The following is a 15,464-nucleotide window of genomic DNA, read 5'->3' as shown; positions in this document are numbered from 1 at the left end:
GAATCAATGTTATGATAAGAGAGACTTCGTTGCTAGGAAGCACGGTAAAGAAAGAGAACCATGGGTTCAGAAACCTATGCCCTTTCCTCCTAAACCATCCAAGAAAAAAGATGATGAGGATTGTGAGCGCTTTGCTGAAATGATTAGACCTATCTTTTTGCGTATGTCTTTGACTAATATGCTTAAAATGAACCCTTATGCTAAGTATATGAAGGATATTGTTACTAATAAAGGAAAGATACCGAAAGCTAAAATTTCCACCATGCTTGCTAATTACACTTTTAAAGGTGGAATACCGAAGAAACTTGGAGATCCAGGAATACCTACTATACCATGCTCCATTAAAAGAAACTATGTTAAAACTGCTTTATGTGATCTTGGAGCCGGTGTTAGTGTTATGCCTCTTTCTTGATATCGTAGACTTGTTTTGAATAAGTTGACACCTACTGAAATATCTTTGCAAATGGCTGATAAATCAACTGCTATACCTATCAGTATTTGTGAGGATGTGCCTGTTGTGGTTGCAAACGTTACCATTTTAGCGGACTTTGTTATTCTTGATATTCCCGAGGATGATAGTATGTCCATTATTCTTGGAAGACCCCTTTTGAATACTGCAAGGGCTGTTATTGATTGCAACAAAGGCAATGTCACTTTCATGTTAATGGTAATGAGCATACGGTACACTTTCCGAGGAAACAACCTCAAGTCCACAGTATCAATTCTATTGGAAAAATTCCAATGATTACTATTGGAGGTTTTGAATTTCCTCTTCCTACTATCAAGAAGAAATATGATATTCTTATTGTTGGGACGTGCATATCCCAGTTGAGGTAACCTAGTGTTATTCGAAATTTCTCCGGTTTCATGCGATTCGGAATGAGTTTGTTAACCAGACTTGATCAACCCTGTTAGTGGATTCCTTTTGATGAGCATGAGATGGATGAAGTTAGATAACACAACTCTATGTACCCTCTTTTTACTTTCTGTTATTTAGTTTAAATAAAGTAAAAATAGTATTTTCTGTCTGTTTTCTGAATTATCCTTGCAATAAAAAATACCCCAAAAATAAAAGTTCTCCAAATGCCCTGAAAATTTTATATGATTTTTTCTGGAATATTTAAGAATTATTGGCACCGAGAACACACCAGGGGGCCTCACCATGTGCCCACGAGGGTGGAGGGCGCGCCCCCTGCTCGTGGACCCCATGTGGGCCCCCTCCACTTATTCTTGCACCCACACACTTCGACTTCCTCCAGAAAAAATCATCCTCCACCTCAAACCCGAGTTCTAGCTCATCTTGCTACCATTTTCGATCTCCTAGATCAAAGCTCCATTCACAAAACTGCTTTGGGGGATTGTTCTTCGGTATGTGACTCCTCCAATCGTCCAATTAGTTTTTGTTCTAGTGCTTTATTTATTGCAATTTTTTGCTGCTTAGGTGACCCTGTTCTTGAGCTTGCATGTCAAATTTATATGGTCAAAAGTAGTTTTAATGCATGATATGGCCTCTATGCACTTGTAGGAGTAGTTGCTATCAATTTTATTGAGTTTGGTTCACTTTTATTTTTGATTTACTAAAAATTTCAGAAAATTTCAGAATAAGATGAAGAGATTTTTGAGGGGCTCTTCGAGCCGAAGCTCGAAGGATAAGCAAAGTGAAGAAAATAAGAAGCCCAAATATAATATCCCTCGCATTGCGGAGGTTCGATCGTGTGAATGGCCTTGTGATGAGTTCTTGAGAGAAGCCGGGATTTATGAAGATTTTTATTATTTGGCTGAGAATGCAGGCCTCACCGACTTCCTCCATGACCAGCGTGAACAGTATCTCCTACTCACCAAGATTTTTGTGCAAAATTTTCATTTCCATGCTAGGAGATCGCCACCCTGAGTGGAATTTTATTTATATGATGAGCATAAGGAGATGTCACTTTATGATTTTTGCCGGGTTTGTAGGATACCCTTTGAGGGAAGCATAGAGGAACCACATCGTAATGATGTGGAGGGATTTATTGATATGATTGATGTAGGGGAAACGAGGAAAGTGTCCGATGCAAGAATCACTAGCATACATTTTCCTGTTCTACGTTACTTCGCAATATTTGCTAGTAGATGCTTAATTGGTCGCGGGAACTGTGGAAATCTTAGTGCCCCATATTTTGTTATTTTGCGCCATGTTTGTTTCGTGATACCATGATACGTCTCCGTTGTATCTATAATTTTTGATTGTTCCATGCCAATATTCTACAACTTTCATATACTTTTGGCAACTTTATGCTGTTTTTGGGACTAACATATTGATCCAGTGCCCAGTGTCAGTTCCTGTTTGTTGCATGTTTTTTGTTTTGCAGAATATACATATCAAACGGAGTCCAAACGGGATAAAAACCGACGGAGATTTTTTTTGGAATATATATGATTTTTTGGAAGAAAAATCCACGCGAGATGATGCCCGAGGGGGCCATGAGGCAGGAGGGCGCGCCCCTGACCCTCGTGGCCACCCCGTAAGGCGGTTGATGCCCTTCTTTCGCTGCAAGAAAGCTAATATCCGGATAGATATCGTGTTAAAATTTCAGCCTAATCGGAGTTACGGATCTCCGGGAATATAAGAAACGGTGAAAGGGTAGAATCTGAGAAAGCAGAAACAGAGAGAGACAGAGAGACAAATCCAATCTCGGAGGGGTTCTCGCCCCTCCCATGCCATGGAGGCCATGGACCTGAGGGGAAACCCTTCTCCCATCTAGGGAGGAGGTCAAGGAAGAAGAAGGAGGCGGGCTCTCTCCCCCTCGCTTCCGATGGCACCGGAGTGCCACCGGGGGCCATCATCATCACCGCAATCTTCACCAACAACTTCACCGCCATCATCACCAACTCTTCCCCCCTCTATGCAGCGGTGTAACCTCTGTCTTACCCGCTGTAATCTCTACTTAAACATGGTGCTCAACGCTATATATTATTTCCTAATGATGTATGGCTATCCTATGATGTTTGAGTAGATCCGTTTTATCCTATGGGCTATTTGATGATCAAGATTGGTTTGAGTTGCATGTTTTATTATTAGTGTTGTCCTATGGTGCTCGCTATGTCGTGCAAGATTGAGGGATCCCCGCTGTAGGGTATTACAATACATTCATGATTCGCTTATAGTGGGTTCCGTGAGTGACTGAAACACAAACCCGAGTAAGGGGGTTGTTGCGTATGGGATAAAGAGGACTTGATGCTTTAATGCTATGGTTGGGTTTTACCTTAATGATCTTTAGTAGTTGCGAATGCTTGCTAGAGTTCCAATCATAAGTGCATATGATCCAAGTAGAGAAAGTATGTTAGCTTATGCCTCTCCCTCATATAAAATTGCAATAATGATTACCGGCCTAGTTATCGATTGCCTAGGGACAAATAACTTTCTCGTAACAACAAGCTCTCTACTAAAACTAATTTAGTTGTGTCTTTATCTAAACAACCCATACTTTTTATTTACGTACTCTTTATTATCTTGCAAACCTATCCAACAACACCTACAAAGTACTTCTAGTTTCATACTTGTTCTAGGTAAAGCAAACATCAAGCATGCCTAGAGTTGTATCGGTGGTCGATAGAAGTTGAGGGAATATTTGTTCTGCCTTTAGCTCCTTGTTGGGTTCGACACTCTTACTTATCGAAAAATGTTGCGATCCCCTATACTTGCGGGTTATCAAGACCTTTTTCTGGCGCCCTTGCCGGGGAGCAATAGCGTGGGGTGAATATTCTCATGTGTGCTTGTTTGCTTTATCACTAAGTAATTTTTATTTGCTGTTCTTAGTTGTTCTCAATCTTTAGTTATGGGTAGGAAATGCAAAATACCAAAAACATTAGTTGTACCTACTGAACCAATGGTTGAAGAACCACTCAAAATCTATCACACTGTTGAAGCTTTTTACTTGGATCATCTTCGATCCCTATGTGCTCGTGCTGAAACCCCAACTAGCTTAGTTGAGGGCAAATCTTTAGATGAGCATGCTTGTTATGTGCGACACCGTATATCTGAAAAGGGGAAACTTTTACTGGGTCAAATTCATCGTTTGCAATGCTATGCTTGGAATTTATGTGAAATATATGATTTTACTTGTTGTTCTGAAAACCCTAAGAAACACCTTCCCTATTAATGTGAGTTTAGTGATAATGGAATCGTATCTTCGTATGCTAAGGGTGTTTATAATTACTACGATGTTCAACAAATTGAAGAATTTGTTGCTTTTAAGGGTGCTTATGAAATTGCTTCTTTGATTGAAAAGTATGGTACTACTCTTTACAAATCTGAAAAATTTGCCATACTTAAATATTGCTATGATAATTATGCTTCTAATGCCTATGTGGAACCATATATTGAGGACTACTCCGTTGTCCAAGAAGATAGTAATATTTTGCAGGAGTTTATGGAAGAAGAAATTGATGAAACTGTGAGCTCATTGGATGAAAAAGATGATGAGGAGAGCGAAGAACAAAAGGAGGAAGAGCGGATTAGCTACCCGTGCCCACCTTCTAATGAGAGTAACTCTTCAGCTCATACATTGTTTAATTTCCCTTCGTGCTTACCGAAGGATGATTTCTATGATGACTATTATGATATCGTTGATTGTCTTGAAATATCCCTTTTTGATGATGCTTTCTATGCTTGTGGCCAAGATGCCAATATGAATTATGCTTATGGAGATGAACTTTCCATAGTTCCTTATGTTAAACATGAAATTGTTGCTATTGCACCCACACATGATAGTCCTATTATCTTTTTGAATTCTCCAAACTACACTATATCAGAGAAGTTTGCTCTTATTAAGGATTATATCGATGGGTTGCCTTTTACCGTTGCACATGATGATTTTGATGAATATAATATGCATGTGCTTGCTGCTCCTACTTGCAATTATTATGAGAGAGGAACTATATCTCCACCTCTCTATGTTTCCCACACGATAAAATTGCAAGAAACTGTTTATACTATGCATTGGCCTTTACTTTGTGTGCATGAATTGTTCTTTTATGACATGCCGATGCATATGAAGAGAGTTAGACTTCGTTGTTGCATGATATATGTTACTTTGTGCTCACTACTAAATTACAAATCATTGTTAATTAAAATTGGCTTTGATATACCTTGGGATCCGGGTGGATTCATTACTTGAGCACTATATGCCTAGCTTAATGGCTTTAAAGAAAGCGCTGCCAGGGAGACAACCCAGAAGTTTTAGAGAGTCATTTATTTCTGTTGAGTGCTTTCATATAGTTTAAAAACAACAAAAATAAAGAGGGGAACCCAAAACTTTTTCAAAAAGGAAAGTGAAAGTGAGAAAGACAAGCATTGTTGAAGTGGGAGAGCTCCTTGAACTTTGTTCATGCTCACGGCAACTTTGTGAACCTTGATTACAGAAAATTTTCAACAAAAATAATTATACCCTTGTACAATTCCATTGTATTATAAAAATAATGTGCCAAGGTTTGCCTTTAGGATGTTTACATTTGCTTGATGGTTTGTACGGTGCAGGACACAAACTTTGGCTGTAGTCCGTGATTTTACATTTTTTGCTGGAATGTCAAATGGTTCTGATTCTTTTTGCACTGTCTTCCTATACAAATTGTTTATTTTTCCTAATCTTGGCAGAATTTTTCAAGTATTAGAAGTATGGTGAATGTTCAGATTATTACAGACTGTTCTGTTTTAGACAGATTCTGTTTTTGATGCATAGTTTGCTTGTTTTGATGAAACTATCAATTTATATCAGTGGATTAAGCCATGAAAAAGTTATATTACAGTAGACATAATGCAAAAACAAAATATGAATTGGTTTGCAACAGTACATAGATTAGTTATTTGCTTTAATATAATAACGAATCTTACCGAGTTTTCTGTTGAAGTTTTGTGTGGATGAAGTGTTCGATGATCGAGAAGGTCTCGATGTGAGAAGAAGGAAGAGAGGCAAGAGCTCAAGCTTGGGGATGCCCAAGGCACCCCAAGTAAATATTCAAGGATACTCAAGCGTCTAATCTTGGGGATGCCCTGGAAGGCATCCCCTCTTTCTTCAACAAGTATCGGTATGTTTTCGGATTCGTTTTGTTCATGCGATATGTGCAATCTTGGATCGTCTTTTGTATTTAGTTTTCATTTTTATTTTATGCACCATGCTGGTATTAGATAGTCCTTGGTTGATTTATAGAATGCTCTATGCACTTCACTTATATCTTTTGAGTATGGCTTTATAGAATGCTTCATGTGCTTCACTTATATCATTTGAAGTTTGGATTGCGTGTTTCTCTTTACATAGAAAACTGCCATTTGTAGAATGCTCTTTTGCTTCACTTATATTTGTTAGAGCGTGGGCATATATTTTGTAGAAAGAATTAAACTCTCTTTCTTCACTTATATCTATTTAGAGAGATGATAGGAATTGGTCATTCACATGGTTAGTCATAAAATCCTACATAAAACTTGTAGATCACTGAATATGATATGTTTGATTCCTTGCAATAGTTTTGCGATATAAAGATGGTGATATTAGAGTCATGCTAGTAGGTAGTTGTGGATTAGTAGAAATACTTGTGTTGAGGTTTGTGATTCCCGTAGCATGCACGTATGGTGAACCGTTATGTAACGAAGTCGGAGCATGATGTATTTATTGATTGTCTTCCTTATGAGTGGCGGTCGGGGACGAGCGATGGTCTTTTCCTACCAATCTATCCCCCTAGGGGCATGCGTAGTAGTACTTTGCTTCAAGGGCTAATAAACTTTTGCAATAAGTATGTGAGTTCTTTATGACTAATGTTGAGTCCATGGATTTGATTATATGCACTCTCACCCTTCCATCATTGCTAGCCTCTCTAGTATCGCGCAACTTTTGCCGGTACCATAAACCTCCTTATATCTTCCTCAAAACAGCCACCATACCTACCTATCATGGCATTTCCATAGCCATTCCGAGATATATTGCCATGCAACTTCCATCATCATCATATACATGACTTGAGCATTTATTGTCATATTGCTTTGCGTGATCGTAAGATAGCTAGCATGATGTTTTCATGGCTTGTCCATTTTTTGATGTCATTGCTACGCTAGATCATTGCACATCCCGGTACACCGCCGGAGGCATTCATATAGAGTCATATCTTTGTTCTAGATATCGAGTTGTAGTATTGAGTTGTAAGTAAATAAAAGTGTGATGATCATCATTCATAGAGTATTGTCCCAAATTAAAAAAAGAGAAAGGCCAAAAAAAGGAAGGCCCCAAAAAATATAAATAAAAAGGGACAATGCTACTATCCTTTTTCCACACTTGTGCTTCAAAGAAGCACCATGTTCTTCATATAGAGAGTCTCTTGAGTTATCACTTTCATATACTAGTGGGAATTTTCATTATAGAACTTGGCTTGTATATTCCAAGATGGGCTTCCTCAAATGCCCTAGGTCTTCATGAGCAAGCAAGTTGTATGCACACCCACTTAGTTTCAGTTTGAGCTTTCATATACTTATATCTCTAGTGCATTCGTTGCATGGCGATCCCTACTCACTCACATTGATATCTATTGCTGGGCATCTCCATAGCCCTTTGATACGCCTAGTTGATGTGAGACTATCTTCTCCTTTTTGTCTTCTCCACAACCACCATTCTATTCCACCTATAGTGCTATGTCCATGGCTCACGCTCATGTATTGCGTGAGGGTTGAAAATGCTAAAGCGCGTTAAAAAGTATGAACCAATTGCTCGGCTTGTCATCGGGGTTGTGCATGATGTGAATATTTTGTGTGGTGAAGATGGAGCATAGCCAGACTATATGATTTTGTAGGGATAACTTTCTTTGGCCTTGTTATTTTGAAAAGACATGATTGCTTTATTAGTGGGCTTGAAGTATTATTTTTTATGTCAAATGATAGACTATTGCTTTGAATCACTCGTGTCTTAATATTCATGCCATGATTAGATATGTGATCAAGATTATGCTAGGTAGCATTCCACACCAAAATTATCTTTTTTATCATTTACCTACTCGAGGACGAGCAGGAATTAAGCTTGGGGATGCTGATACGTCTCCATCGTATCTATAATTTTTGATTGTTCCATGACAATATTCTACAACTTTCATATACTTTTGGCAACTTTTTATACTATTTTTGGGACTAACATATTGATCCAGTGCCCAGTGCCAGTTCCTGTTTGTTGCATGTTTTCTGTTTCGCAGAATATCCATATCAAACGGAGTCCAAATGGGATAAAAACTGACGGAGATTTTTTTTGGAATATATATGATTTTTGAGAAGAAAAATCCACGCGAGACGATGCCCGAGGGGGCCACAAGGCAGGGGGGCGCGCCCTAGGGGGGCAGGCGTGCCCCTGACCCTCGTGGCCACCCCTTAAGGCGGTTGATGCCCTTCTTTCGCCGCAAGAAAGCTAATATCAGGATAGAGATCGTGTTAAAATTTCAGCCCAACTAGAGTCACGGATCTCCGGGAATATAAGAAACGGTGAAAGGGTAGAATCTGAGAACGCAGAAACAGAGAGAGACAGAGAGACAGATCCAATCTCGGAGGGGCTCTCACCCCTCCCACGCCATGGAGGCCATGGACCAGAGGGGAAACCCTTCTCCCATCTAGGGAGGAGGTCAAGGAAGAAGAAGGAGGGGGGCTCTCTCCCCCTCGCTTCCGATGGCACCGGAGTGCCACCAGCGGACATCATCATCACCGCAATCTTCACCAACAACTCCACCGCCATCATCACCAACTCTTCCCCCCTCTATGCAGCGGTGTAACCTCTCTCTTACCCGTTGTAATCTCTACTTAAACATGGTGCTGAACGCTATATATTATTTCCCAATGATGTATGGCTATCCTATGATGTTTGAGTAGATCCGTTTTATCCTATGGGCTATTTGATGATCAAGATTGGTTTGAGTTGCATGTTTTATTATTGGTGCTGTCCTATGGTGCTCTCCGTGTCGTGCAAGCGTGAGGGATCCCCGTTGTAGGGTGTTGCAATACGTTCATGATTCACTTATAGTGGGTTGCGTGAGTGACTCAAACACAAACCCGAGTAAGGGGGTTGTTGTGTATGGGATAAAGAGGACTTGATGCTTTAATGCTATGGTTGGGTTTTACCTTAATGATCTTTAGTAGTTGCAGATGCTTGCTAGAGTTCCAATCATAAGTGCATATGATCCAAGTAGAGAAAGTATGTTAGCTTATGCCTCTCCCTCATATAAAATTGCAATAATGATTACCGGTCTAGTTATCGATTTCCTAGGGACAAATAACTTTCTCGTAACAACAAGCTCTCTACTAAAACTATTTTAGTTGTGTCTTTATCTAAACAGCCCCTACTTTTTATTTACGTACTCTTTATTATCTTGCAAAACTATCCAACAACACCTACAAAGTACTTCTAGTTTCATACTTGTTCTAGGTAAAGCGAACATCAAGCGTGCATAGAGTTGTATCGGTGGTCAATAGAACTTGAGGGAATATTTGTTCTGCCTTTAGCTCCTCGTTGGGTTCGACACTCTTACTTATCGAAAACTATTGCGATCCCCTATACTTGTGGGTTATCATACCACTTTTAGTTTAGGCGCTACTGTTGCTAAACGGTTAAATCTAAACCATACAAAGGGTCTCGTCTTAGGAGGCATCTTCGCCTCGCGCCTTGCTGCACACTTTAACATACCTATTAGGCATTATGAGAAAGAGGAAAAGTTGCTGCCTCATATTTTTCTAGATTATAAGAGTATAGTAGCACATGATTTTATTGCTAAGAATAAGAAGAAGATGCTTAAATATAGACTGATATTTGATAAAGACTACTTTGAGACTATTACCTTTCCTCCTCCTTCTTTGTTCAACATATTTTCAGGCATGTACCTTGTTCTGCCGGAGGCCATTCATGCCTACCGGAGCCTGACATCAGCCCCAGAGCCTGAGCCGGAGCCAACACTTGATCCTCACCATCAGTCTGTTTATAAGTGGGATCCGGAGGAGATCGCTAACCAGTGGCACCCTGAGGATCCTCCACAGTACACCAGAGAGGGCAGCTTCGATCCATGGGCATGGACCAACTTAGGCCAAAAGCCTAAGCTTGGGGGACTACGTATTTCTCACCGACATTACATTCATGTTCACACACTCATTCTAGTTGTCGGTGCTCATACTTTTTCATTATATTATCCATGCTAGTTTATTTTCTTTTTAAGCTTTCTTCTTGTGTGTTTGAAAAACCTTAATAAAAATAAAAAAATTAGTTGTAGCTTTTAGCTAGTTTACTTTCCATGCCTGTAGTAGTAGCAATTAAAAAGAAAACCCAAAAAGATTTCTCGTTCTTCTTTTGCTTGTTGGGAGATTTCCCGTGTAAATAGTTTTGTTTCTTTTCTTTTCTGTGGGGGTCGAGAGGAGAAGACCTTAATGAAAATGTTGAGTGGCTCTCATATGCATTATTGTTGATCTAACAAAGAGCCCATATTACCTTGTCTCCTCCCTTGAATTGAATGCTTGCAGATTCCAGCTTAGTCCAATGCACGTGCACTATTATTATTATCCACAGTATTAGGTTGTGCAAGTGAAAGGCAATAATGACGATATATGATGGACTGATTGAGATGAGAGAAGCTGGTATGAACTCGACCTCTCTTGTTTTTGTAAATATGATTAGTTCATCATTCCTGATTCAGTCTATTATGAATGAAACATGTTTGCAATGACAATTAGAGATTATAGTTTCTCATGCCATGCTTAATTTTCTAGGAGTTTATAATGGTTTACCTTGCGTGCCAACATGATATTAAAATGGTTGTGATGTGGTATGATAGGGTGGTATCCTCCTTTGAACGATTCGAGTGGCTTGACTTGGCACATGTTCACGCATGTAGTTGAAACAAAATCAACATAGCCTCTAGGATATTTATGTTCATGGTGAATTATATCCTACTCATGCTTGCATTCAGTGTTGATTAATTTTAATGCATGTTCATGACTATTTTCGCTCTCTAGTTGGTCGCTTCCCAGTCTCCTTCTAGCCTTCACTTGTACTAAGCGGGAATACTGCTTGTGCATCCAATTCCATAAACCCCAAAAGTTATTCCATATGAGTCCACCATACCTTCCTATATGTGGTATCTACCTGTCGTTCCGAGTAAATTTGTATGTGCCAAACCCTAAACCTTCAAATGAAATTCTGTTTTGTATGCTCGAATAGCTCATGTATCAACTAGGGCTGTTTGTATCTTCCATGTTAGGCGGGTTATTCTCAACAGGAGTGGACTCCGCTCCTCACTCACGAGAAAATGGCTAGTCAGCGGGATGCCCAGTCCCATGCTCAAATCAAATCAAAATAATTGGAAACAAAACTCCCCCAGGATTTTTGTTAGTTGGAGGCACCCGTTGTTTCGGGCAAGCCATGGATTGATGCTTGTTGGTTGTGGGGGAGTATAAACTTTACCATTCTGCTTGGGAGCCGTGTATAATGTGTGTAGCATGGAAGATGTCGAGATCTCTCGGTTGTTATGTTGACAATGAAAGTATACCGCTCAAAATATTATTCATCTCTATTTCAAAATCGAGCTCTGGCACCTCTACAAATCCCTGCTTCCCTCTGAGAAGGGCCTACCTATTTACTTTTATGTTGAGTCATCATCCTCTTATTAAAAAGCACCAGTTGGAGTGCACCGCTGTCATTTGCATGTATTATTATTAGTTTACATTGAGTATGACTATGACTGGATCTCTTTTTACCATGAATTACAATTTCCAGTCAACCCTTGATCTTCAGGGGTGCTCTGCATTTATGTTTTGCGGTCTCAGAAAGGGCTAGCGAGATACCATCTTGTTATATCATATTATGGTTGTTTTGAGAAAGTGTTGTCGTCCGAGATTTATTATTATTGCTCGCCAGTTAATTATGCCATTGATATGAGTAAACATGAGACCTAAATGTTATTGCGAATATGGTTAGTTCATAATCTTTGCTGAAAACTTGAATGCTGGCTTTACATATTTACAACAACAAGAGCAAACAAAGTTTGTAAAAGTTTTTCTTTATCACTTTTAGTTTATCAACTGAATTGCTTGAGGACAAGCAAAGGTTTAAGCTTGGGGGAGTTGATACGTCTCCATCGTATCTACTTTTCCAAACACTTTTGCCCTTGTTTTGGACTCTAACTTGCATGATTTGAATGGAACTAACCCGGACTAACGCTGTTTTCAGCGGAATTGCCATGGTGCTATTTTTGTATAGAAATAAAAGTTCTCGGAATGACCTGAAAATCAACGGAGAATATTTTGGAATATATAAAAAATACTGGCAAAAGAATCAAGGCTAGGGGGCCCATACCCTATCCACGAGGTTGGGGGCACGCCTACCCCCCATAGCGCGCCCCCCTGCCTTGTGGCCCCCCTGGTGCTCCATTGACCTCAACTCCAACTCTATATATTCACGTTCGGGGAGAAAAAAATCGGAGAGAAGAATTCATCGCATTTTACGATATGGAGCTGCTGCCAAGCCCAAATCTCTCCCAGGAGGGCTGATCTGGAGTCCGTTCGAGGCTCCGGAGAGGGGAATCCGTCGCCATCGTCATCATCAACCTTCCTCCATCACCAATTTCACGATGCTCACCTCCGTGCGTGAGTAATTCCATCGTAGGCTTGTTGGACGATGATGGGTTGGATGAGATTTATCATGTAATCAAGTTAGTTTTGTTAAGATTTGATCCCTAGTATCCACTATGTTCTGAGATTGATGTTGCTATGACTTTGCTATACTTAATGCTTGTCACTAGGGCCCGAGTGCCATGATTTCAGATCTGAACCTATTATGTTTTCATGAATATATATGAGTTCTTGATCCTATCTTACAAGTCGATAGTCACCTATTATGTGTTATGATCCGTTAACCCCGAAGTGACAATAATCGGGATACTTACCGGTGATGGTCGTAGTTTGAGGAGTTCATGTATTCACTAAGTGTTAATGCTTTGGTCCGGTACTCTATTAAAAGGAGGCCTTAATGTTCCTTAGTTTCCAATAGGACCCCGCTGCCACGGGAGGGTAGTACAAAAGATGTCATGCAAGTTCTTTTCCATAAGCACGTATGACTATATTCGGAATACATTCCTACATTACATTGATGAACTGGAGCTAGTTCTATGTCACCCTATGTTATAACTGTTGCATGAGGAATCACATCCGACATAATTATCCATCACTGATCCATTGCCTACGAGTTTTTCACATATTGATCTTCGCTTATTTACTTTTCCGTTGCTACTGTTACAATTGCTATAAAACCAAAACTATTACTTTTGCTACCGTTACTGCTACTATCATACTACTTTGCTACTAAATACTTTGCTGCAGATATTAAGTTTCCAGGTGTGGTTGAATTGACAACTCAGCTGCTAATACTTGAGAATATTCTCTGGCTCCCCTTGTGTCGAATCAATAAATTTGGGTTGAATACTCTACCCTCGAAAACTGTTGTGATCCCCTATACTTGTGGATTATCACCAATTCACTAGCGCCGCATTCACCGAGTATCATGAAGAGCTCAGGATCAGGTTGTGTTTCTCTTTCATAGCTCAGCCGCGCAAAATGGGCAAGTAGAGCGAGCCAACGCATTGATCCTAAAAGGGTTGAAACCCAGAACTTGCAATAAGCTCAAGAAAAGTGGCAGGCAATGGGTCGATGAGATCCCTCTGGCGTTGTGGTCAATCCAGACGACTACAGAAGGACCATGGGTGAAAATCACTTTTGCCGTTGTCTACAAGCAGTGGCAGTCAGTCCTTCCATCTGGGCTTGGATCACCATGTGTTAGAGCATGTGTGGAGGAAGAGAGACAACAAAGGAGGATTGATGACATCGATATTTTAGAGGAACTCCAGTGTCTGGCACAAGTTCACATGGCTCACTAAAAACAAGGGCTCAGACGCTACCACCAACGCCACATTTGGTCCGAAATGCTCAAAGCGGGGGATCTCGTCCTCCATCGCGCCCAGACTCAATAAGGGAAGAACAAGCTATTGTTAATGTGGGAGGCTCCCTTTTTGGTAACCAGTGTACCAAGACCAAGTTGCACATTGCTGGAAGCGGAAGATGACGTACCCGTTCAACATGCACGGAACATCAAGCATCTTCCCACGTACTACCCTTAAAGAGATGAAATAAAGTAACCGAGACAGACATGCGGGTAAATGAAATGCACTATCTTCAAAAGGAAGCCATAAACAAAAGCTACTGTTGGAGTGATCAAGAAGTACTACTCACACATAAACCTAAACTTCCATGCCAACGGGGGTTGTTCTAAGAAAAAAGGAGGAAGAAAAGGTGAAACGTCTCCAACGTATCTATAATTTTTTATTGTTCCATGCTATTATATTATCCATCTTGCATATTTTATATGCATTTTTATGCTATTTTATATCATTTTTGGGACTGAACTATTAACCTAGTGCCCAGTGCCAGTTGCTGTTTTTCCTTGTTTTTGTCTTTTACAGAAAATTAATACCAAACAGAGTCCAAACGGAACGAAACTTTTTGACGATTTCTCTTGGGCCAGAAGAGAACTACGAAGCTTCGGGAGGAGGCTAGAAGAGCCACGAGGTGGCCACAAGCCGGGAGGGCACGCCCCAGGGCTTGTGGGCCCCTCAGGACTCTCCTAACCCTAATCCTTGCTCCATAAATACCCAAATATTCCCCGTATACCAGGGGGCACACCAAAAACACATTTTCGCCACCGCAAGCTTTTGTTCTCGTGAGATCCCATCTTGGGGCCTTCTTCGGTACGCTACCAGAGGGGGATTCAATCACAGAGGGCTTGTACATCAACCTTGCTGCCCTACCAATGATGTGTGAGTAGTTTACCACAAACCTACGGGTCGATAGCTAGTATCTAGATGGCTTATTCTCTCTCTTTGGTCTTCAATACAATGTTCTCCTCGATGCTCTTGGAGATCTATTTGATGTAATCTTCTTTTGATGTGTGCTTGTTGAGATCCGAGGATTTATGATCAGATTATCTGTGAATATTATTTGAGTCTTTTCTGAACTCTTTTATACATGATTAAGATAGCTTTGTATTTCTCTCCGATCTATTGACTTGGTTTGGCCAACTGGATTGATTTATCTTGGAATGGGAGAGGTGCTTTGTGATGGGTTCAATATTGTGGTGTCCTCACCCAGTGACAATAGGGGTAGCGAGGCACGTATTTGTATTGTTTCCATTAAGGATAAAAATATGGGGTTTATATCATATTGCTTGAGTTTATCCCTCTACATCATGTCATCTTGCTTAAGGCGTTACTCCGTTCTTCTTAAGTTAATACACTAGATGCATGCTGGATAGTGGTAGATGTGTGGACTAATAGTAGCAGATGCAGAATCATTTCGGTCTACTTGTCACGGATGTGATGCCTAATTGCCTTAGATATCGTCATAACTTTGCACTTTTCTATCAATTCTCAAC

The sequence above is a fragment of the Triticum urartu genome, chromosome 4, assembly GCF_003073215.2.
Source record: "Triticum urartu cultivar G1812 chromosome 4, Tu2.1, whole genome shotgun sequence".
Classification (NCBI taxonomy): domain Eukaryota; kingdom Viridiplantae; phylum Streptophyta; class Magnoliopsida; order Poales; family Poaceae; genus Triticum; species Triticum urartu.
This window is presented reverse-complemented; position numbering follows the sequence as displayed.